The 27,069-nt window shown below is 37.5% G+C and overlaps 1 long non-coding RNA gene across 1 annotated transcript in view; it reads left to right on the top strand.

The window, feature by feature from the left end:
• Positions 1-27,069, top strand: part of LOC136839149 (uncharacterized) — a 150,373-nt gene that overhangs the window by 91,504 nt on the left and 31,800 nt on the right. The window contains exon 4 of the long non-coding RNA XR_010853219.1: positions 20,544-20,600. This is a non-coding gene — a long non-coding RNA (uncharacterized lncRNA). The remainder of the gene's footprint in view (positions 1-20,543; positions 20,601-27,069) is intronic.

Genomic DNA, 27,069 nt, shown 5'->3' with positions numbered 1-27,069 from the left:
ACCTTTAGACATCAGGGTTATTTAAATGCATGATGGAATTGCCATTTTTTAGCGTTTGTTACTTATATTCAGTTTAGGAAATGAAAATAATTTTGTCTTCAGCAGTTTCAAAATCATTCCTACTGTCAACTAAAGGTTAGGAGATAAACCCAGCCATCGCTGAGAGAAATCATGAAAAATACAATTGTAAAACCCAATATCTAGAATATTACGGATCGCTCTAATCTCTTCCGATCATTTTGCTAAGGAAAATAATTCGCTTATTTCATATGATCAGTCGAATCCTTCAAGCCAACTAATAATTTACTCCTAACAACACAATTATCTTATCTTTACCTGTACAACAGCACCTACCTTGCAGTCTGCAGTCTTTGCCTCTTTACTTTGTTTCTTTATTATGATTACCGGAGTTTCTCAAGTTCAGTTTTATTCAATTGTGAATCGATTGTTATTAATGTATTCTGGTTTTGTTTATCTTATCACAAATAGGTATGATCAGTAAAGCAAGCCACGCATTTGGTAAAGCTGAGCCATAACCCAAACCAGCTTTTCTATAAATTTCCTTTGAATTAGAACCAACTTTTGTGCTCGAACTTTTTTTCTTTGAACCTAACAATGCAGTTTGGATCAGACTTCCAATAGTTATCAAGAGCACTATTAAACACGATTTGTCCTTTCTATACAACAATTTCTAGATGAGTGATACGCCATTATTTTCCCCTTCTTAAACTGGTCACAGAAGTTCTGTCAGAGGTCATTACCGAACTCCACTCCATTATCTGAAATGAATAACCTTGATGCTGTACATCTACAAATTGTTTTATCAAACAACTATAAAGAAACAATCTCTGGCAGTCCTTATCTTGTCTGGGATCAAGTTACTGCATCTAGTCAAGGTAACAATGCAAACCAAGACTTCTTGATCTGCTGACATGTTGTTTCTAATATTGTAACCAGATCAGTAGCTAACCATTCAAAAAGCTACTTGGAATTGATACCCTTACATGCATTACATTTCTCACAACCCTTGTTGTGCTTAGTCATATCTTTTGCCAGAGTTTTCCAATATTTTTTTGTTAAATGTGCTTGCCTAACGAATGTGTCTATACGTGCATTAGGCCTTTCTTCTCTGCCATGAATAGCTCCTGCAACAGAAACTAAATTCTTAAGAACTACCTGTTGTCTTACTAGACTTCCCCTCATCATCTGACTGCAGGACTGCAGTACTGTTTCCCTTAATGCCCCATCTTTTTTTCTAGTTCTCTTCGAAGGTACCCAACAATTCTCCTTATTTCTGCTTCTCCCTCTTTGGATCCATCAGGAGTTGATTAGCCCATCGTCATAGCTAATTTAAGAGCCATTCCTTGTTTCTCTTCGACTTAATCGAGCAATATGTCTTCCACATAATTCAAGGATGTGACATTTTCTTTGCAAGTATCGACACCCTTACTGTTATCTGGGTCTTGAGTGCATCTGTAACTACATGATCTTGAACTGTTAAGTACCATTTTGCCCTTCATGGACAGGTTTGGATTCTTATAAAGTTCTAAAGTCTCTGTGATCAATGTAAAAAGAATGAACTTACTAAAATTTCAGCGAATGCCACGATCAATAACTCTATGACACTAATTAGAACTAGATTTCAAACCAAAATGCATTCTTCACAGCTATACAATACTATGCAACCCTTACTGTACGCAAAAACTTGAAAGTTTTGGTTCTTTTCTTAAAGGTATCTGAAGAAATCCTATTAAGAAGTCAACAGCTTATCTTGCTTTGCTTCACAAAACAAATTAGGTTTCACATACAGGATATTGGATATGGATCTGTTAAAGTATGTTTATTTCACCAATGGAAATGTATTACAGTTCAGTATACACAAAAAGTGGCAGGCCCACAGTGAGTAGAAGGGCTCTACAATCCCTTCTAAAAGTATTCTATCTTCTTCCAATTTAACAGTTATCCTACAAGAATGTGCAACTTTGCATGCAAGCTTAAAGCATTTACTCATCTCCAGCTAAAACTTCTACTTAATAACTTTCATAGAGTAATTGATCATAATATTCGCTGAAATATTAATAAGTTTATCCTTTTTACATTCATATTTTTATCATATGTAACAACGTGACTGAGGATCACCTTACAATCTCAGAGAGAGTGTTACAAAGATTAGACGAGAAGCCCAAATTGAAACTAATGAAATGTCAACTTTAACTGGTGAGCATACATTTCAATATTAACTTTACACCCTTTTCTATGTTCATGTGTAATGGCACTTCACATTTTTATCTAAATCTGAAATCACTTACAATCCCTTCATAGATTTTTCTCGGTTAAAATGAGCTTTCATCCATAATAGGATCTACTGAACATATCCTTCCCTCTCATGGGTGATTTAGTTTTAGATTTATTCCGAGCAGTGACTATATAGCTTTCTTCATCATTTACTATACAGTACTAATATTACGCAATATTTAATTCTCATTTCACTCCTCTCCCCACTGCCACATACACCTATTTCAGTTTATTTGTGTCCCTCGCTTTATTAAACAAACGTGAATATCAACCTATTGTACAAAGAGGTGGCACTTTCCATTCTAAATAATTCCATGGTGTTCCATTCTACTTGCATTACTTTTTTACTAGGGCCCTAGACATTCTTCTCACTGGAGAGGGGTATCCAATAAGTAATTGATACGATTCATTTATATTTCTCAATTTTTGTGAAATGAAAACTAAGGTTGTATCTATAGTGAATTTTAAAATGCCCTGGCCGTTAACAATTAAAGCAAACTATACTAATTTTATTTTTTAGTCCATTTCACTGTCAGCTAAAGTCAGACCTACTCTTTCCTGTCTTTCCTTAGGTATCTTTATTTATAACTGCAGATATGCTAAATATTTTCAAAAATAGCCTGATCTGCAGCAAAATTCTGGTTAGGCTATAAAGTGGATCATCTCTCTCCAAAAGCAAGGTAAATCTCTTCTATATCTTTCCTCAAAGCCCAGGTGGTAATTTGACTGAAAGAAGTATGAAATTAGGGCTATACTGTACAGCGCTGGAGCAGTCATAGCCATGAAGATATGAATGAATTAATAAATAAAAATTATTAAAACCTCAAATATAAACAGTCCTTATACATAAAAACTGTGCATATCATTTATACATTTTTAATTAGAAAAATTAATTTTAAAAAATTATTTATATGTTAATAATATCCACCAAATTGTGCTCAACCGAAAGTAACCTGTCACAATGAGGACACACTAGTGCACTGTGGAAATCTAAAATATTGTCGTGTGTAAAGTAGGTATGACGACAGACCCTCAACAGAGTTAAAACAATTTCAACCTTTCAGTTGCTATTAAAATTAGTAGGCCAGGGACTAATATTATGCCTAATGATTTTTATATATTTTATTATTGACAATGAAGGGCTTAGCCACCGTTCTTGCACTTTCTTAAAACATATGGACTAATTGGTCTTTGATATAGGGTGGGGGACACTTTTACAAGAATAACTAATGATTTTTAGCGGCCTCTTCCGCTTCCTGTCTTCTACCTCATTACCCAGAATTCCCACGAGAGGTAACACAACACAAATAAACAGTTATATGCAATAGGAAATGTGAGAAACCCCCTCTTAAGCTTTCTGGACTGAAGGATGGAGACTTAAAAACTCCTCGATAATCTACTACATTCTTAAGAGTCAATGTATAAGACAAAGTATTTTCCTTTTACTATTGAAAACAAGTTCCAAAGCTTTAACTAATGCTACCAACTCTGTAGTACACAAAGAGGCAGTCAAATAACTTGGCTGCTGTTATCCTAGTGGATTATGGCACATCCAACGCCATCCTCGGGTTTTGAACCACTGTAAACATCTTCACCTAATCTTTACGAATGGTTTTACAATTAATGAATTTATAGTAAACCTCTTCCATCGGATTCGGACACAATCAAATTTCAGGTATGATCCCAGTAGGACATGAGGATGTTTAACTTCCTAGATCTTTTGCCTGTTAAGGGTCATTCACTTATTTAATCTAATCTGAATGGGCTTGGATGATCTGGATCCACTAAATCTCTAGAGTCACCAACTCCTTTTAAAGCATCCATGAAAGGGTTACTGGAGGCAAATTCAATACTCCACGAATACCGTTGACCCAACGCCTCCCTTCGCAAATCAAGTGGTAATTCATTAGTATTCACATAAATATTCTCAACAGGCAAGGTTCTAAATGCATCACAGATTGTTCTACGCCCATATTATGTACAACATGAACTATGTACAACATGAACTTTTTGAAATTTAGTTTCACATGCAGGAGAATATATTTGACAACCATACTCAAAGAGGAACCAGCAAAGTAAATTGTGCAACCTCAATAATGACTTCCCCAATTAAGACCGGATACAAGACTACTTTTAAAATATCTAAAAATTTCTCAACCTAAGTTTCATGTGACTAGACCTTGTGAATTTAGAGTAAAATATGCTAAAAATTTTCACTTCGTTTTCATAGTATGTCTACCTCTGGTAAACCGTACAGCAAGTCTTAACCATTCAAACTAGAGAGGGTTCCCTACCTCTTCAGTGGTGTTACTCGCTACTGCAAAACATGTAACACTAAGAATGCTTCCAAGTGGAATTCCTCTTGAATAAAAGGCGGAGACAGTGTTACTAACTCTTGCTTTAATGAACCTGTCTGACAAAAGAAATCAGTATATCTCATCATTTTGGGGATAATTTATGTTTGATCTTAAGATGCATGTAATTATGTCGCTCTCCTAACATCTGCGATTAAATTTGCCAAAAGGATTTTAATCCTTATGCCCCGTAAGTCCCATACACCACTATATTCACTACCGTTACATCTGCCGGCCTTACCTCACATCCTGAACAATCTGATTTTGAGGTCATTTGAGTAATTTGCTAAGAACCGAAGAAAGAGCGACAAGGACTAGAACACTCCTCTCAAATGACTTCATATAAATAATTATATACACATACACACACACACACACACACACACACATATATATATATATATAGTATATATATATATATATATATATATATATATATATATATATATATATATATACATACATATACACACATTACGCTGCCATTACAAATATTATATATATATATAGATATATATATAGATATATATATGGTCACTGAATTTCTAGACAATCAAGTACGAAAGCTTGTAAACGACATCTTTATCCCTACCCATTATAGTTCGAAGGAACATAGATTTAGGGGGCATTAAACTGAAACTGGGAAAGGCCCTACGGGTTCAGATATTAACAAATCGGAGGAAACTTGAAATAAAATCTACGGTAGGCCTAACGCCATACTTGGAGCTCGGCGCTCTGAGACGTGAGGATCTCGAAGCTAAATGCTAGTGCTAATCCATGGATACACAATGCTTATGAGTAACCCTTTGAAATGCGAATTGCAAGCTTGGCGTCAGCAACAATCATCCTCTTCTCGGCTAGTCAACATAAAAACAAAATACAGTATTCAAAACGATAAATGATAGTGAGAGAGGGAGTAGGAACATTTAAGTACAAAATATTATATTACACAAAATTATTCACTAACTGATTAACAAAAGCAGTCCTTGGGTTGAAGCGAGAGAGAGAGAGAGAGAGAGAGAGAGAGAGAGAGAGAGAGAGAGAGAGAGAGAGAGAGAATAGTAGCAGCGCTGAGGGCGCTTTTCTCCCCTCCTTCCTTCCCACCAACTGAAAAGGGGAAAACAGATGGGAGGTGAAGTTGGGGGGCAGGGGAGAGGAAGCCTGCACGTATGATGGCTAACTTAGGGATCGGGGAGGCAGAGGAGAGAGAGAGAGAGAGAGAGAGAGAGAGAGAGAGAGAGAGAGAGAGAGGAATGGGTGGAAGTTTGATGTGAGAGGCGAGCTGTTTGAAGTCTGGGCTTCTGTCTAATTGCAACGCTCTGTCTGATTGAGAGAAAGCGAGGAGGGAAAGAGAAAGAGACGGCACCAAAGGATGAGAGAGAGAGTGAGAGAGAGAAAGAGAGAAACAAAAGTTCATTTCATTTCAATATTTTAATTTTTCCATTTTTCTACTGAAGCAGTGTTGCAATGTTAGCATACGAAATAGAAAGAAAAATCTGCTCTCTAGGTTGAAGCAGTCACTTGTTGAAGTCAGAAAGCATCTAGGTCATTCGTTGGACTCTTCCTCAAGCTATCTTACGTTTTTTACATTTGTTCAAACGACAAATATAATCCATTAAATTTCGCACGGCCCAGATCTGAACTCTTCGTCGTATTACCATTAATCTTCTGTATGAAACTGCACCGCTGGCCTCATATTTGACAAGCTTAAACAAAACAAAAGGAATTCGCGTGATTAATGGATTAACAAATCTAGCGGAAATGAGAGCTCGACTCCAGAAGTTTTCAGCCAGACATAATCACAACACGAAGCGTGAACAATTTTTGCCATTCCATTATTCATATCGCATATACAATCTCATCTACCTAATCTCTCAAGCCCTACAAAACCTAATTAAAAAATAAGCAGCCAATACCTTTCACAAATTAACTTCAAACAGTTGCAGCATCAATTATGCACATCTCACAGGTGCAATCGCGACTTTTTCCTTACATGCGTTAAAGATCTTCCTAATTACTTGTTTAATCAACATTACCTCTCGAATGTTTCAATCTTAGAGCTGATCTCATCTCTGCGTTGTTCCTTTTACAGGACAAAAGGAAAATCTACGTATTCCTTTCACGACTATGGATAAAACGCTACTGGAATATCACGTTATCTTGTACATAACTTGAGATTCCATCTTGTGTCCGTATGCATGTATACACATCCACACAAACAAACACAGATACACACACACACGTATAAAAGTAATTCTCTGTTTTATCTAGCACTACCTTCGGAGCGCTCTACAACAAAAACAAGTCATTGGTTAACAAGTATAATATATACAAAAAGCTCTTGGATAATAGGTGTAATGTATAGATAAAGAAACTGTTTTGTCTTACCGACACAAGAAACTTTTCTTAAAATGGTAAAATCGATATCAAACATGCAAGACATAAAAATTTCATTCCTAACGGGGAACCATCAATTAATAGGTACCTATCTTCTGATTTATCACATAACAACTACTTCTGGCCGCGTTTTGATCTTTCACATAGAGTCAAAAGTTACAAAACAGCAAAATGCGTTAGTAAAACACATTAAATAATAAAAGCTTTCGAACAAGGCCACAAAGTGACGTTCAACAATTTCTATGACGAAGCTGTCAATGTAATGGCATTTTCGCCATCACGTAATTAAAATACCTGTCAATTCAAGAGGAAATGATACATTTGTTGCGCGCTTAGAGAGAATAATTATTGCAAATGAAGGATCTTACCAGTGTTGCCCAAGGCTGCGTTTAGGCTCAAACCTCCAGTTCCTGAATTCCAAGCCATTTCGAGCGTGAAACCATGGCTGCCAAAATTACACCAACAACAAGATGGTGGATGAGGTGGCCGCTCATATTATCGTAAAATATAAGCATATTAGGTCAGGACAATACACCACTGTAACGTGCTGGAATATGCAGGTTTCTCTTAGGTTGTAAAAGAGAAAGGGAATAAAAAAAGAAGGAATTAACAAGGGAATGCTGAAATTCTGTGCCGATTCCTTTACAGAGATAACATAATCATTTACTTTGTTTCTTATGTACTTAAAAAATACTGGAAAAGTGCAAACTAAAACAGAGCAAAGGACCCTTAAACACGACATTCATTAGTTTTCAAGAAAAGACAGAGTTAGGTTAGGAATAAATATGGGTTCCTTAAAACCAGTCCCCTAGAGAATGTATATAGTTTGAAAAAATCCCCTCCCCCACCCTAGAATGGAAAGTACCATCCATGGAATCTACCCTTCAGCCATTCTTGTTCCCTATTCCCAACTCTACCCGACTACGTTCTCCGCTTGACACAGCAGGTTGGATGGCCAGGTCCAGCGGGTTGGGGGGTAAGGGTGGGGGAAGGTTTCGAATATACCATTTGGGGTTTCTAGAAGTTGACCTCACATGAAGGAGGAAGACGGGAGGGAGGTTTCTAGACATCTTGCTCGAAAATGAAGAGAATGTGTATGAAAGGACGGAGGGACGAGGAATGGGGGCCGAGGGGAGACAGTGGTTGGGAATGAAGGTACAGTGAGGAGACTTGGTTTTTGGGGGTAGGTGATGGGGAGGAGGAAGGAGGTGGGGGGGTTCCAATCCAGGGCGTCTGAAGGAGCTCGTGAGTGTGGCTAATATTACTCCTTGCAGAGGGGTCAGAGTTCAGGAAATTAGTCTGGTTGTTAGATTAGATTATAACTGGTCGGGAGCTGAGATTAGTTATGTTCATTACGATCACTTGCAAAGATTAGCAAGACTGCAAGGACGGTTGAGAGAGAGAGAGAGAGAGAGAGAGAGAGAGAGAGAGAGAGAGAGAGAGAGAGAGAGAGAGAGAGAGAGCGTTTAAATTTTATTCATGACAGGAATGACTGAAACTCTTATGACATGATCAGAGAAACTTAGAAAATGCAACTGTTTATGAGTATGCGTGAAAATACTGACACGCCAATTATTTATGAGAGAAAAAACTGAAACTGCAATTTGTTATAAGAGAGAAAAGACTAGAACTGCAATTACTTACTGAAGAAAATGCTTAAACTGCCATTATTTACGAGAGAGAGAGAGAGAGAGAGAGAGAGAGAGAGAGAGAGAGAGAGAGAGAGAGAGAGAGAGAGAGAGAGACTGAATACGCAAGAAAGTGAACCTCACATAAAACAACAACCTCAGGACAATAAACTAAGACGTTATACCGAAGGTAATTACAGAAAAAAGGATGAGAAAAAGAGACCAGCCATAAATTAGACTGGTGTTGGGATTCCACTGAACCCTGAGTTAGTGCATTATTGGAAGGGAATCGAAATAGCCAATTACAATGGATTGTTCCAATTGGGGAGAAATCTTATTTGCATCTACAAACCCTTCTTATAAATTCTCTTCGGAAAACGGACACATGCTCAAGAACTTTACTCGTGGAGACTTTTCGCAATTACCTAAAAGCTTATTTATTGTATTCAAAGCTAAATTAGGCATCAATATCACGCCTTTTCAAAACATAAACTAAGGTATTTACGAACATTCCAAGGAACACGTATATATTCCACACACAATTGTTTTTATTATGTATAATAACGTACACATTAAAACTAAGCGATTATGATGAACCCGATTTAAATGAATAATATACATATATATATGTATATGTATATGTATATATATATATATATATATATATATATATATATATATATATATATATATATATATATATATATATATATATATATATACATATATATATATACATACATATACACTATTATATACATTGTTTTCCCTTTCAATGGGGTATCACCAGAAGGATACAACCTTCTAGCATTATCAGCTACTCCCCAGGGATGAGGTTGTCATCACCATGTTCTTTTCTTGACCCCCGCAAAAGCTGGTATCCATTTACAGCTGGGTGGACTGGCGAGCCGCAGAACAGGACCTAACCCTTGCACAAAGCGCTGCCTCACACAACTGCAGCACCCAATTTAGCTGATTGTAACTTCACAAGTTTTCCGGTAAGATCGCCATATATGAATACATTATATATATATATATATATATATATATATATATATATATATATATATATATATATATATATATATGTGTGTGTGTATGTAATAAACATCAAAAAGAGCACTAGAATGAACATCTAAATCTGCAGGGACTAGTTTCGTTGACTTAAATTTCCCCGTCATCGGGCAATCTGTGATGGAATATTTAAGTTACATTTAAAATCAACGAAGCAATCAAGTAAAATACAATGAAATAAAACAAAATAACGTGAAAACGCGATATGATAAAACAAACACAAAATACAAAATGTCAAAAACAGTAAAAAATAATATTTAATATTCGCCTACATTTCCGCAGAACTCTCCAATTGTCAATATATGTACGTATGTATATATGGATGTGCGTGTGTGTTTTTCGACATCAAAAAGATTGAAAATGTCTACTAAAGAAAGACGAGACATATCTCAAGTACAAACTTTATTGTTATATAGACATTAATCAACTTGAGAATAAAGCTTTAAGAAGAATAATAGGAGTCAGACCGCTGGACGAGTTAGAAATAACAACTTAGGAAAATTTCGGAGGCTCTACAATGTAGATGAGATGTTGATGAGATTGAGAAGACTCGGACATGTCCTTCGCACAACCCTTGGAAGAATAGTGGGTGGTAGTATCAGATGGGCTCCTGTAAGCACCAACAGAGTGGAAGAACCAGGCCTACTTGAATAAGAACTTTGATAAGGAAGGCTGGAGACTGTGGAGATAAGTGGAAGATAAAGCATACGAAAGATATGACAGAATATCACAGAGCACCTTGTGCCACGCCTCGTTGGAGGCGATGATGATGCGTATCCACATACCGTAAACAATGGTAAAATCATAAGCATCACAAGCATTCTTAAATTCATGCAAATGTGATATGCATACATATGCACACACATAACGCATATTCCGACAGGAAAAAAGTCAACTATTATTCATCGCCACAGAAACGACAAACAAAACAAGAGGAACTTTCCCTAATTAAAACAAGAAATCATGAAATTCGAGCCTGAGACCAGCAGCCGAGAAGGGATTAAGTGAGACAACGAAATCGGTTCAAAATTTTGTGGACACGAACTCTCACTACCAAAGTGATTAATGAAGCGAAGTAATTAATGAACAGGGTATTACATTATTCTAGATCCAAATCAGATGCTGATCCCTCCCTAAAATAAACATTCGCTATTTCGTATGACTAATTAATTGTCACTTGCATATCATGTGCCCCATATGCAAGTGCGTCGGCGGCCCTGCCGAATTCGGCCTCCAGTGAAAAGTTTGTATCAAGAATTCTTTTTCCGTCATTCAAAATAAAGGCTAATAAATGATTAGCTAATCACACACGGATCTGTCTAAGCAAAACACTCATTTATGCATATTCATGAAGTCAAAAACTGTCATACTCAACGATAACATGTAAAAGAAAATTACAAAATACATGTTTGTTACCTATAAAGTAACTAATAAACATTACGACAGAAATCACACAAAACATTAGAAAATCTGAGTAATTCATCTTGAGGAAACCTTTCGTTGTAAGAATACATCATTTTCTCTGCTCTCGTTCAGCCAAGCCTTCTTGACGATTTTTCACCACGTGGACAATACAGATGAACGTCAACACTGGATGCTTCCGGAAAAGAGAAGACACGTTCCAGAGAGATAATACTATCAGAGGGGCGAGTTGTCTGTGCGTATTTGTGCGGGAGGGAGGGAGGTGGTGGTAAGGGAGGGAGGGAGGGGGTGATCAAGGGAGGGAGGATAGAATAGAAGAAATGGGCGTCCGGTTCGTGGGAGTCTAAGGTCAGGTTTATTAGCTGAGGGAGAAAACTCGACAACAGAAGGATCAACTGGCCGTAAACTTGACCCCCTCCAGATGGCTCCAAAAACCGAGAGGGAATCGAGGATCACAGGAGAGTAATAAGAAAACAAAAATATCTGGGATGAGAGTCTCTCTCTCTCTCTCTCTCTCTCTCTCTCTCTCTCTCTCTCTCTCCACCTTGCACTAAAAACAAAATCTTCCCATTAAAAATGTGTCTGCCGTCCCGAGCTGTTTTGGATCTGTTTACTCCCAGAAGAGTAATCCTGGGCAGCCTTATATCCGAGTCGAATATAATTCAACAGAAAGGGATGTTTGCATTGTGTTGGATGTAAATGAGAATACCGAACCTTATTTACCCGAAAGACGGGACTTGAACTCGTTTGCGTACTTAAGAAGAGGACGGGTTTTCATAAGAAGAAAAAACGATGAAATAAGAAAAATCCTCAACATAAAAGCACAAGTACTTACCAGCGCACCTCATCGGTGTGGTAATTTTCGAATGTGGAGGTAGCAAGGAGGAGGCTGACACACAAACTTACCTAAAAAGAAAAGTATATAATTACATATATTCCACAAAGTTTCTGGTATCTATCACGTAACTGAAACTTCATTATTCACAGCAATCATTCTCATGAACATAACTACTTTTTGCCTAAATTTTTCCCTAAAATAAATGAAGTACATCACCTGTCTGTTTGCTCTGGGAATTAAAGAAAATGATCATGTAATGTTCCCTCTTGAATGACGAGCAAGGCAGCCACTGCTGAGCTTCGCTTGGCCAAACTTTCAGGGCGAGAAAGATCATTTCTAATTTAGCGTCTACCCTAAAACCATTACTGCAACCTGGCCCCTCCCCCGGTTGCATGCGAAGACGAGCGTAATTGCACCCTTCAAGCCATCTTAACCTAATCTACACCAACCTCTTAATATTACAACACTTATTACCATCGGCATGTGGATCATTATTATAAAATCAGACAATACAGAAATGGACAATTTGTATAGGTTTGGAAATTTATGCATCATTCATTTTCCTCATAACTTTAAACAAAAATGCAACTTTAGGAAAAAATCATACACATACGACCTATTGTTCTTTAAACCTAACATCACTAATACTGATAACAGAAACGATAATCACAATCAACCATAAAAATACTTACATGGAACTTGTGATCAACTCATCTTTTTCGGTTGCTAAAAATATTTTTCCCTAATCTTCCATGACAATAGATATCAACTCCTTTCAGCCGTTTCCCCTCCCCGCCATGCCGCCTCAATTTCCCCTCCCCTGCAGGTTCCCCTCCCGACCCCGACAACAACAGACAGACCATCTCCACCCATGGATGATTTTTGGTCTGAGGGGTGTGCTGGGAACGGAGACTGGGGTTAGGAGGAGGGAGGGGAAAAAAGAGAATAAAAATGGCCCAAAACCCATCAGCAGAAGCATATCAGCAGAAAACAACAACAAAAGGCAGTTGGATTCCGCCGAACTTAACATCTCCATTCAATTACAGGACAGTAATTGTCCTGCCTTTATAAAACACGTCACTCAAGAATTACTGGTATCACTGAATTAGAGAGAGAGAGAGAGAGAGAGAGAGAGAGAGAGAGAGAGAGAGAGAAATAATATTTCAAAAACAAGGAGCAATCTGAGAAAGTGCATTTTGCAAATACTCAAGGGACTGAAAAAAATTTTAACGCCAATTAGAAAGGTAAAGGATCAATTAAGATATGTAATTTGTTACCCAGACTTACTTCAAGCTACAACAAACTCATTATTTGCGTAACGTGCGGGAAGGAGCAAATTAACGCGATAATCATATTGAACAAAGAATTATTACACTACTGTAATCATTTCGTAATACAAAAAATATACACAAACGACATCATCACCCGTATGTTGGTACGAAAGATTTTTTTATGACTATAAAAAAGTTTATTAAATACACGATTCGTAATTAAGTACACCATGCGTCAGATATACACAAATTTATTTAGGTATCCGTAATATACATACATACATACATACATACATACATACATACATACATACATATATATATATATATATATATATATATATATATATATATATATATACACACATATACATATACACATATATACATACATATCATTTAATAAAAAAGACAAACGAGACAAAAAACTGCTGAAATATGGATGAATTCGAACAAAACATTCACAACATCCGCTGTTCACAACCTTGTGTACACACACACACACACACACACACATATATACATTTATATATATATATATATATATATATATATATATATATATATATATATATATATATATATATATATATGTATATTCTAAAGTTACATTCAGTTATCAGATACGCAGCTTTCGAGCCAAAATAACTCCACCCCTGTTCATCAATATTGATGAGGAGGTGGACTGTAAGCGATGGCCAAACATTACTGGCAGTAAGAACTAACAAGTCTTTGGTGTTATGGACATACAAACATATATACATATATATCTTTGTGTGTGTGTGAACCTTACATACATACTTTCACCGCTAAATCATGGAAAAACACTAATCGCAGAAAGCTTCCAAAACATTACCTGCTTCATATGCCTACAACGAGGTGAGGGCTCTTCAGTAACGAATCGAACTCCCTTACATATTCCTTCATTGATTTCCATCTTGCATACTCTCGTTCTTCCTGGAAATTAAGGCTTCTCCTTTCCAGCTCCTAATTTGCCTATCTATCCAGAGCTTTCTAGTATTCCTCTCCTTCACCCTCCTAATACTTTCCATGTGAACAAAACCATCTCAAAACATTTTCATTCATCTGTCCACCTACAATAACTTTTTCACCAATTTTACGTATCACCACATTTCTCACTACTTCACTTCTTGCACCATACATACTTCGCATAATTTGTCTCAACAGATTCAATTATTTTTCTTGCCTTTACAATTCAAAATCTACACTTCATTTTACAAAGGAAAATTAAATAATTTTTTATACATTTCAAAACTGGCTTCTACAGACATTCGAAATTTTTTCTAAATCTTTACACACACACACACACACACACGTACTACATCCTTCCTCATTTCATTTATTCTGTAACTCATCTCTTTTCTCATCTTCCCATCACCTGTTTTACTTGCTCCAATATACCTCAATCTTGCTCCGATTTACTTTCAATTTTCTTAACTTTCAGAACACTTTCAAACTTTTCACAAGCTTTGGCTGTTTTTTTTTTTTACTATCTCAATCAGTACTGTACCACCTGCAAACATCAACCATTCTACAATCCATATTTTTATCCCACAACTCTGCACCTATCAGTACGTTTATTTCCCTTCTCTGGCTTTCTACATTACTCCATACAATGATATTCAACAACCATGGAGACATAAGATACCCTTGCCTCAGACATATTTTTGTACCAAACAAGTTACTCTCACATCTGCAAATTCTAACAAATGTTTTGCTTTCACCATAAGAACTTTTGATCGCTTATCATCCTTACCATCTTTCTAAACGACCACCCTACCCCTATGCCCTACCCTATATTGCCATTCTATCGATTCCGTCAAAGTTTTGCTAAGTTCACATACGCCACACGTTAACATTCTTCCTTGTCTGAACACATAATATTCTTCACTTTACAATCCTTTTATGATTATCTTACCTTCTCAGTCAAAATCTTTGTGTACACCTTCCCTGGTAAACAATGTAACATTGTGCCCCTATACATTCTTACATTCTTATAATGGAATCACTGTCCCTCTCAACCATGCCTTTGGAACCTTTCCTTTATCTAGATAAACCTTACGAACCCTCACCAGCAACTCCATCGCACTAATATCACTGAATCTCAGCATCTCAATACCACTGCAATCGACTCATGGTAGCTTTCCATTCGTAGAATCCTCAAACTTATGCTAATCCGTTTACCCCTTGCGGTATTCAACACTGCCATTTTTTATATCTTCCATATTCAACGAATCTTCAAAATACTCACTCCACTTACCAAGAAGTGCATTCACTTCAGGTCTCTACATTTACATTTTTAATTCTGAAATCCACTTACTTGTTAACTAATCTCTTTCTTTTTGCTCTCCTTTAGAACAAGTAATTCTCCCTGCAGTTCTTGCTCCCCTCTTCCCTGCTCTCCTTATTTTTCCCCTCTCACTTTCTCACTGACTACTCTATTCATCCTCCTGTATTCCTATATAAGATCTTCTCTTATGTTAAGTAATCGTCCCTGAAACAGTTTTTTTTTTTTACTAAACCTCTTATTTACACGTCACACCACTTACTGTTCCTATAATATATTTATACAATATACGTTTAACCATATTCCCTCTATCTATCTACCTATATATACAGTATATACATTATATATATATATATATATATATATATATATATATATATATATATATATATATATATATAATATATATATATATATATAAACATACATACACATATAGCGTATAAATATGTTTAAACATATGTGAACTATACTTGTTTCAACACATACAGTGAACAAGCAACTTTCAAGGGAAACCAGACTGTAATAAGTAAACGTAACCGTTCTCGCAGCGAACAACCGATCTGTGCTCATAAAGTCAGTAATTAAAGAAATACTGAAAATATCCGTTGCTGTTATTTAATAATATTAATAATAGTATCTACTTCTAAAGAAACAAAAGTGTTTCCTCAAAGTCACCTCTCGTGATATATTAAAAATACAAGTTTGGCCATCGCCCTTTTCCTGGACTTTTTTTTTTATTCAAAGCTACTTATGAAAGTCCTAAACCTCAATCTCCACAATGTCATTATAAGAGTGTCGTTGGCACAAGAAACTTGCTTCAAAAGTTTTGATTCTGTCAACAAGATGCTCTGTTTTAATACACGGGAGGAACGGGAGGAGGGATGAGGGGCCGGAGCCAATTACAAAGACGTTAATGATTGCGTGATGAATAGGAATTCTCGTTGTGGTTACAAATACAACTGTGCTTCTTCTCGAAGGCCTAACGGAGTCAGTTTTTTTTTTTATATAAGTTCCTTTTAAAATCGGGTGAGAGACTGCGAAAATAATCATAATTTGTTTTCAAAGCAGGACTGTAAACAGAAAAATTGCCGCTACAGATTACATCTACCCACTAGGAGTGGCTTCAGCTCTTACCACTATATCTAATAGTAATACTAATGCTGCTAATACTTCTACAAAATAATAATAATAATAATAATAATAATAATAATAATAATAATAATAATAATAATTATTATTATTATTATTATTATTATTATTATTATTAGTGGGCAACAGGGGCAATGGCGCTTTCATCCTGGAAACGAAGAGAGCTGACAGTCGAAAAGAATGAGAACACGGCCATTTTGCAATGATGAAAATTTCATTGATGAAAATTCCCATGAGCCTCAGACACGTATTAAACCATGAATAATGAAACATATTTCTTCATTAACCTGTTGCCACGAGAACAGGCATGAACGCGGAATCTATTTCGCATGATATTTTTTTCCTCCCTCTCTCCGATTATTTAGGGCTCCCAAGGGATGCTCGCCCCCCCCAAAAAAAATATCGCACAGATTGCAATTGAACAATTTACACGCCGTTGCCTCTCACAGATGCCTCCTACCAGCCTTCCTATCTACCTACCTACCTAACCCCCATCCCCTTCTTCTTCCTCCTCCTCCTCCTCCTCCTCCTCCTCCATGTTCTCAACTGCAAATTAAGGTAAATTCTCTCTCTCTCTCTCTCTCTCTCTCTCTCTCTCTACGTGATGTGAAATGGGTTTCCAATTAAGCAATGCCATGACAAAAATAGCCTCGCTTCCGTGAAATCATCTTTAACAAGGACCTCTTCTAATGCATCAAAATAAAAATTGTCATTATACTTTAAGAAAATATCATTCATCAAGTTCAGTCAATCTACTTTTCAAAGATGATGTCTACTACTCTCTTATCCCTTAGTACCTGACTTAATTACTCTGAAACTTACAGATAAGACTAATCAAAGATGGCTGGCCTAGTCGTCGATATACAGAAATAAACGGAATACTTATTTATGAAATTCTTTAGTAACGGAAATTCTCTTCAAATTGTACAATCAGTTAATCTCATCAATGACAGGGTGATACTACTAGTAATTATATCACGAGTAGAATCACGTGCAAAACCTCAAAACATAAAACAATCCCATATTGTTTGTCAATTCAACGAGTAGGACCATATTAAAATGGAAGTCAGAACAGAATGAAAAACGTCGGAAAGTTACAGAAATTCATACAAAAATTTACAAAATACTCCCAGACTGTAATATTGAGTTGCTTTATACGTCGAGAGGTAATAATGGAATGATGTTTTTATTTAGATTACTTGCTCGTATATAAATTCATATGCTATGATAATAACAATAAGATTATGAAATGAGAGAGAGAGAGAGAGAGAGAGAGAGAGAGAGAGAGAAAACTCCCCTTTGATAGCTCCAATCGACTGTAGAATAATAACGGCACATACTGTAACGATATGATGAATAACAGTGCCTGGGATTTACTATTTTTGCTTTCCTCGAAAGAGAGAAAGAGAGACAGAGAGCGAGAGCGAGAGAAGGAAAGGGAAAAGAGAGAAAGAGAGAGAGAGAGAATGGCCAGCATTCTCTCTAACTGATTGCACGTGTACATGGCTGACAGATTGCAATGCTTCCGACCCCCTCTAATGGCCTCAAACTGTTTTCCAATTTGATTGCCAGCGTTTATGATTCACAAAGAGTCATATTAGTGAAAGCGTAATGAGATTTTCCTCTGTACATGAAAAAAGAATAAATGCTTCGCTCTTGATAAATGTATAGAGAGAGAGAGAGAGAGAGAGAGAGAGAGAGAGAGAGAGAGAGATGACGTACGTTCAAATTCAGGAATCAATTTTTCTAACACAGAATAACAAGCCATGCTGCCAAAAAGGTTACATATGAATCATGAACCGTTCCCATGCATATCTGTATACAGGGTACAGACGAGAGGCGGGTTAGGTTGGCAGGGGGAGAGGGGAAGGGGTAAGGGGAATATGAAGGGAGAGAGGAGTCCGATGTTTATTCCTGCATGGCTGTTGCATCACCGCACTTACAGTTAATTGTTGTTTTTCAATATTGTCAATCAAAGATGCAATGTTTGGCGTTGAATTTGCAATCGCTGTTGTTTTGGTTACGTTCGCTGTTGTTGTTTTATTACTCCACTATGTCATGTCAGTTTTCTCTATTGCGTGATTTCATTTTCCCTTCACAGGGCATTCCAGGTCTCGATTCTTTTCCACCGACTTATTTCATTTCATGGTGTAAAGCGACTGTAATGTCACTAATTCTAAAAACGGCTGTTTCAATAGAGGTCCCTTTCCTAGAATTCAACATTGCATTGGAGAAGAAAAAAAAAACACTTACAAATGAAAACATCACGGATAAATATGTCACGTCATAAACAAACACACACACACACACATACACATACACATACACACACACACATACACACACACACACCCTTCTGGAATTACTGGGGTGATGCTACTAGTCCCATACCCTTACCCACGAATGTTCAGGAGGCTGCGCGGACGGTATAGTAATTCTTGATGATCACCCATCCAAGTGCTGACCACATCCAACGCTGCTTAAACAAGCTTCTCCAAATTCCTCAGTAGCGGCCTATGGACCAAGTACCGGTACAAGTCAGGCCTTTCTATCGTTCGGGGCACTTTTGATAGAGAATTTCTTCCCTATGTTGTATTTTTCGATGTCTCTCATCTATGCGATTATAAGCCTTATGGAGAAGGCAATTATGGAAAAACATCAACGTCCTAAAAAAACATTCTATGCAGTTATGCCTAAAAGTCAATTAATTGACAACTTAATTTTTTAAAGTTAAAACTGCCAGAAAAACGGGAAAACAGTTTGCGTACTTTTTCTAAAGTACAAACATAAAACCATGATGATAATTTAAATTTCAAAAACCATCCCGGCTGAAAATATTAGCCGGAACCCTCTACACTACGATCTAAAATTAAATTTTGCACTAAAGTGCGCTAAATGTCAGGAATTTTAAATTCTCTTGCCAATAAAGAGTCCCTCCAAAAAAAAAACTCGCAGGTTATCTATAATTTCTCTTTGCCTTTGTTGCACCTTTTCCCTTATTATTAAAATGACAAAACACAGATGTGTACCCTCCAAGCTGCCTCATTATTTCAAAATCAAAAGAAATCAAATCACGTACACAGTATTTGCCTTCTAATTGACTTCGATAGTCTTTCGTTAATTGGAATTTTCTGATCGCCTAGATTCTAGTCTCTCTCTCTCTCTCTCTCTCTCTCTCTCTCTGCCAACCTGACTCTCTTCTCTCTTCAGTTACATGTTCTGTATTTCTCCTTGATTTCCCACTATTTCTTTGTTTCTTCTTTCTACAACTGGGAGAGGAGACAGGGAGGGAACTAAGAGGGAGGGGGCTGGGGCCATGGAGGGAGGGAGGGAGGAAGGAAGGAAGGAAGAGAGGGAGGGTAGTGCCAGCAACGCATTCTTGATTCCCTTTCCATTCCTGTTTGCACATTCCTGGCTTTCATTTCACATCAAAGTCTCCCTCCCAGATGACGTCCAAATAAGTCGGCTCCAGAGATAGCCTCCAGCAAGCGCTCCCTTCCCTCTTCCCTCTGCCCCCCCCCCCACCTCTCCCCTCACGCACCCCGCCCCTCCCTCACTGTTGCCCCTCCTCGCTTCCCTCCGCCCCCTCCCTACCTCACATTGCCTGTTACCACATTGTCCATATTTTGAAGGGTTTATTTTAGCATTTCTACTCGTTTCACTTGGTTATTTTAATGACTGCACAACCTCATAATTGCAGTGTGTTATGCCAGTTTCGATGTTATTTCAACCAGGTAAATGCCTCGGATTAATTCAATTTAATTAAATCTGTCAGGTATAATTAGTCAATTTCTTTTATTTCAGTTACTCGGTATCGATGGCTAGCGTTCGTGGGGCGGGCGACTCATGAACGAAAAGCTGGTGAGTATCAGATTGATTCGTTCACATCATGAGAGTGTAATACAAAAGGTAAACTTAATTAGGCCAGGTTTTCATCATATTTAATAACTTATGGCAATGGCGCTGTGAAATCAGGGAGTGATGGAGAGCATGAAAAAATCATCATCGACTGAATTACGATTATTATCCATAAATTAAAAGTCGATGGCGATGATGGCGTTGGGAGCCTTCAAATGAAATAGAAGACGACCACCACCACCACCACGACGACTCGGGCGAACGTTTTCGTTCGGTTCAGCTCGCATCGCGCAATTTCAAATCTCATGATCAATACCAACCGAACTTTCCTCATAAACATCCTGCCTTTAATATCTGATAAAAGTCAGAGTTAAGAAAAAATAAACGACGCTTCCGCATTGACCTGCTAATTAATAACTTCCACAATGGTTGTGATCACAGCCATCGATCAATACCAGAAGGCAGTGATCACATTTGGAAGAATTGTTTGTATTTCTCTCTCTCTCTCTCTCTCTCTCTCTCTCATTAAAATCTGGCCAGCCTATGTTATTAAATATTAACAACGACGGATATAAGGGGAACGGGAATGTGGCTGTGGTGGTCCTCGTCAATGCATCCGAGTTACATGTAGAAACTCAATGAGGTACCGGTTAAGAGGAGGAGGAGGAGGAGGAGGAGGAGGAGGAGGAGGAGGAGGAGGCGAACAACCGGACAAGTCCAGGGAATTATATTCAAGCAGCTTCACTGATGATTCTGAGGCAAAGGATCAAGAGGAGGTGATACGGGACGGGGGGAGGGGGGGGGAGTTAAGCTGTTACTAAGAGGGATAATTCGCTATAATAAAAGCATAAAAGAACTCTGTCCTAAATAAAATTAATAAATCGGACACAGAGAATCTCATTTCCATAAAATCGAATAACAGTAGACGCCCTCCTCTTTCTATGACAAAACTAAATCGGCAAATTCTGCTGGCGTCTTTCATACACGAAATTCTATAACGTATTCCGGGCATACATGGTAATCGTGCAATAGCCGATTATAGGCAGTCTCCCCATCCGGTGATGACGTCTGTTCACCTAAAATACAATGGCAGATCCTAAAGCCATTTTCGCAGGAATGCTAATTATAAACCCGTGTCCCTAAATAATGGATTGTCTCGATCACTGAGCCCTACCTCAGCATTACGGTAAAGTTTTTCAATGATTCTTTTTAAAATATTTCCAGTCACAATATCTGGAGATTCTGCAACACTGACAATACTTCCTTAAGATGTATCCGACTTGATAAATCATTTAAAAACTGTTAGTGTAACATGGTCTTTAAGCAGTATGTGGTCACTGTTGCTGTAACGATAGTTCTACAAAAATGGTCAAATAAATAATTTAATCAATTAAACAATACAGTTAGTTCAAATTAAGGAAAATAATCATGAAGAATTAGTTGCAGAGAAAATACACACACAAACAGTTAAAGAGAGAGAGAGAGAGAGAGAGAGAGAGAGAGAGAGAGAGAGATTCCGCTAATATTGCTAACACAATGCCGCTTCTTTTGCTTCTACCGTTACGTCACCTCTCAACATTTGATCGTTTGACTTTGTTTCTTACAAAACGTCGGTGTAGAGAGAGAGAGAGAGAGAGAGAGAGAGAGAGAGAGAGAGAGAGAGAGAGAGAGAGAGAGAGACGATGAATATAACTTCAGTGTCAAGGTTCTGCTAACTAATAGTTTTCCGATGTTCATATTTCCCGAGGGAAAATTTAGACTTGGCATCATGAAAAGTGCGGAACGTCCACTATAAACCTCCATATCCAAAACACGTAACACTTCCACCTCCAAATGACAGGCGAAGTGCCAAATCCTCAGCGACATCTATTTTAATTGAAAATGCTAAAGCCCAACCACACGGAAAATAATAAAGAAATTTGCCCAACTTCTCAGCTTTACTGTTTGGAAGAAATTTAACCTCGTTACGCTTACAGTCCTTTATTTGAATCCACCCGATTCCCTTTTTCCCTCCAAAGAACCTTCGTTATACAGTTGGTCGCCTATCTCTCGGAGGCAGCTGGACTCCCACGAACTTAAGAATAAAAAAAAAAAAAAGAGGCGCTAGTTTTAAGGGAGAGGGAGGAAGAGAGGCAAGAGTAAGGAGAACGAAGAGTATTTATTCTCTTCTTAGACGCTGTACATTAGAAATCCGAGTGCTTTTCTTTTCTTGGCTTGAGTTGCAGTTTATACGTAACTTTGTGAGAAAATTAGGGACACTGCGAGTTTATAGAGTATATTATAATGCGAGTTTGTCTGTCATTAAAGAATTGAATAAAATTTAAACAGAACGATATAAATTTAATGGGCGTGCATGTATCCATAAATTCATATACTTTTCCTTACATGAGGCAAAAGTTAATTACCATTTTTATGTCGACAACATGAACATGGACAAAAAAAAGGCAGTAAAAAAAAGGTGGCATATGATGTATGAAACTTATCAATAAAGTAAATAAAATATGAATTCATTTCTAAACAAATTTACGTGAGGAAAAGAAGAGGACAAAGGTAAAGATAATTCAGCAGATCACCATTCAAAATAACACCAGAGAAAACCCTTGGAGTAAAAATAAGTAAATAAATTGGGTTTCTTGATTTTCGTACCGAAACAACTACTCCTATATTGCCTTCTAATGAACGGAAGAGGGGGAGGGGGTCGCGAAGGCTCCCATTTACGAAATGAATTCAAGTTGGAAATCTTTCCACAGAGACAATATGCATTTAGGTAAGGGCTGCACTAACCAAACAAGACAATATGTTCTCTGTCGAATGAGTAAACACGGCACCAGCGCTGTTGCCCCTCTCTCTCTCTCTCTCTCTCTCTCTCTCTCTCTCTCTCTCTCTCTCTCTCTCTCTCCACCCCCTTCGGTAATTCTAAGCTGAGGGGAAGAGCACCTCGTAGTCGCTGAGGATCCAGAAGCTGAAAGTAGTCGGTGGAGAAGGCTAGGGCTACGCTTGGCTATAATCCAACGTCCTGAACATCAAAGAGCGGGAATAACTCTGTATACAACACCTAGGCTTTGCGCCATGTTTGGAGTTCTTGAGTCATAATCACAGTTAGCTGGGATTCTGTCAACTCGTAGGTGATTTATATGCTTTTGTTGACGGCATTATGATGGGGATTCACGACACCAATTCCACCCCTCGCCCCCCTCTCTCTCTCTCTCTCTCTCTGTCACCTTAAGACGACTTTCGTAAGCTCAACCCGCACAGTGTTTGCCAACTAATCCTGTCTGGCTCACGACGTAATGCTCTAACGATGAATCCAAAGTCACTTCCTTTTTCTCTGCTAGTGATCAGATCGGATACGACATAAAAATTAATATTACTTAAACAAGTGCTCAGTCTGTTTTTATACGATGAGTGTTCAAGAATAAAATGAGGGTGAGATAGCTCATTCACGTACCATTCCTTATATATGTCTGGTAAGGTTTTATTTTTAGTTAGACGAATTTTTCTTGGCTTTTCATATTAAAAACTTCATCTTTTCTTTTTATACTTCTGACAGTGGTCCAAAAAATCCTTAACTCTATGTAGTAACTACATTATTATCATAAAAGCTAATTAAATTAAGGAAAGTACTCCAGTTCATAAATGCTCACAAGCGTGGATTTCCAAAAGTCTCAAATGTGCGTGAAACCAATCAAACTGTTATCATACCAGTTTATGTGACATTGCCTACTCACGCAGTATTCATTTTGGACAGATTAACTACGAGCCGTGAACGCTATGAGACCGCCTTGCGTACCTTTCCTTAACAAATAATATAAAATAAGGCTTGAATTTGCCCATTTTACAGGGGAAGACGGCAATTGTCATCTAATAAATAGTTATTAAACAAAAGAACAAGACTCATACCTTACATCGTTTTCTATCGAGTCAAAATGTAAGGCTTGCATAATCAAATTTTCTGATAGGAATACTCTGTGCACTCCTACGTAGTAAAATTCAAAAGTTCGCCGACATCTCCTAAGTATTGCTTTCACTGTGTACAGAGTGCACTAAATGTGCCTGCCCTGGTGAGAGTCTGAAGACCATTTGAATCTGGCTATACCTATCTCCATTGGAGAGGGAGTTACCGGTCAATTGAAATGTGTTGATTTTGCATCGGGGTTTTTCAAACCTACTTTATTACATCTATTTTATTATATCTAACTAAATATAGTACAATAAAAGTCAATCGTAAAACTCAAGGCCTACATATTTTGCAATGATTATATCCTTGTCAAATAGCTCCCGTAATATATTGTCATTTTCTTCACAGGGTGCCTTTCATTTATTCTAAAAGACATTTGGGAAAACACCTTTCCGTCGAGAATCAATTATTTGCCCTGTTAACACCTAGCTAACACGCAAATCCAACGTCCTTTTTCAATGACTCTGGGAATTGCCATCATAACTGGAAACAAAGGTTTATACACGAGGAGACATGCCCCAAGCAGTCGTCTTCCCTCTTTTTCACCTGACATTTAACAAGACCGGTAGCAAACTTCAAAGTTTTCCGTCATTCTCCGTCGAATTTATAGATTTTGATCCTTTCAAATAGTAAGTGATTTGGCCGACTGCACGGAGGCATATTTGGGTAATTCGACAGGATATATTTCACCCTCATTTCTTTCAAACATCTGTTGATAATGTTCTTTGATATGACAGGTATTTTCGTAAGTAATATCACACACGTCGCGATATCTAGCTACTGTACATTAATCATAGCGGTACTATCGATTTCGAAAAAAAAATTAGAATTATCCCATCAGCAGCAGTCCAATTAAGAAAAACAGTATGGAACTAAACAATCCAGCAGGTCTAATTTTTATTGAGTATTGTACACTATTATTAATTAAAAAGCAAAAAACCTTTAGCTAATTACACAAGTAGTGGAACGCCTTTAGCACTATGCGTCAAGAATCACGAGCACTGAATAAAATACCTAAAACCATATTATGCAGCACATATTATTACAAATATAATCGTCAACTTCTGTCTAATTGCTGGTCTCTTCCCTTTGAATGATTTGTGGAATTTAGCTGTTCTAGTCTCGTTGAACAGTTGAAACCACTCCAAGCCATTTTCACGTAATTGCCAGCTCTAATATGACATGAAAGAAGCCTTCTGACACCTGTAAACATGAACTTTGACCCCACATTTGAAAACTATAAGAGACATTTCCTCTTTAGTGGAATCTTAACGAAAATAGTTTTGTCACAGAATGGAAGTATGCATTGTACGTTCTATTAACAGAATAGGTGACGCTGTCTTAAATGAAATAGTAATACGTCATACCTACTACATGAGATGCTGACTATTCTCTTGTTTAACCGCAAATTACCCATTCACGAGTCAATACAAGAAAATGACCAACCACAGGACACTAGGTTAGGGAAGATATAATTAATGTAATGTTTTCCATAATGAATGCTCTCTCTCTCTCTCTCTCTCTCTCTCTCTCTCTCTCTCTCTCTGGTCTTATATAAACGGCAATTTTCTAGGAATTAAACTGAAATAAAAAGAAGCTGAGATTTATTAACGTTAGAGCATCGATCCAGAGAAAAGGGCTTGGAAGGGCAGCTGGCCTGTTAGCGCACAATTAGCATCAGCAGATATTCTGGAAACCGTTACTTTTGCTCCCCTGAAGTCCAAAGCCGAATTTTAACAGAAACGCTATAAAGTACGGTACGGGATTTCAAGTGTGTGTAAAATATATATATACATACACACATGCATACACAAACACACACTATATATATATATATACATATCTGTGTGTGTTTGTATGTACGTGCGTTTGAACAGTATTGTATACGTGGGCTAAGAATTGAAGGGATGCAAAATGCAGAGAAACTTTTAAGTGGCAAAAATGGTTGGGCAGGTGAAAGGCTAGATCGGAGTTTGAGATGGTTAGACATGGAGTTAATGAAGGACGAACTCATAAAGGTCAGGTGAGAAGAGGGAAGGAAGAACTAGAGAGGGATGGAAAGATGGTGTGAAAGAGGTAATGGAACGGCGGGGCCTCAATATCTAAGAAGCGCCAAAGACGGGGTTCGACAAGCTGCTGACAGCTTTATAGGTGTTTGAGCGGTTAATGTTGAGGAAGGTTTCTGCACAAGGAGTTCATTCACGCCTCGGCAGCTAAAAGTATGACTGTGGCGGTGACAGTTGAGTAATTATTTTTCTCCCTCTCTGGAGCCATTCGCTGTTAGGTGAAAACATAATCAACAATAATAAAGGCATATTAGATATATTACATATCGCTCCAACGCAAATGATTACCGCCTTTATAGAAACGATAAGCAATGGTCCTATCGATATCAAATAGACCACTGGTGCTGAGAGAAGGGGGAAGACTTATATCCTTTGGCAGATATCCTTATTTGAAACAAAGCGGAAAGGCAAGTTCTAGAACCGAAACGCACTCATGTCAATGGCAACA

Source organism: Macrobrachium rosenbergii, chromosome 1 (assembly GCF_040412425.1).
Source record: "Macrobrachium rosenbergii isolate ZJJX-2024 chromosome 1, ASM4041242v1, whole genome shotgun sequence".
In the NCBI taxonomy this organism is placed as follows: Eukaryota; Metazoa; Arthropoda; class Malacostraca; order Decapoda; family Palaemonidae; genus Macrobrachium; species Macrobrachium rosenbergii.
This window is presented reverse-complemented; position numbering and strand designations above follow the sequence as displayed.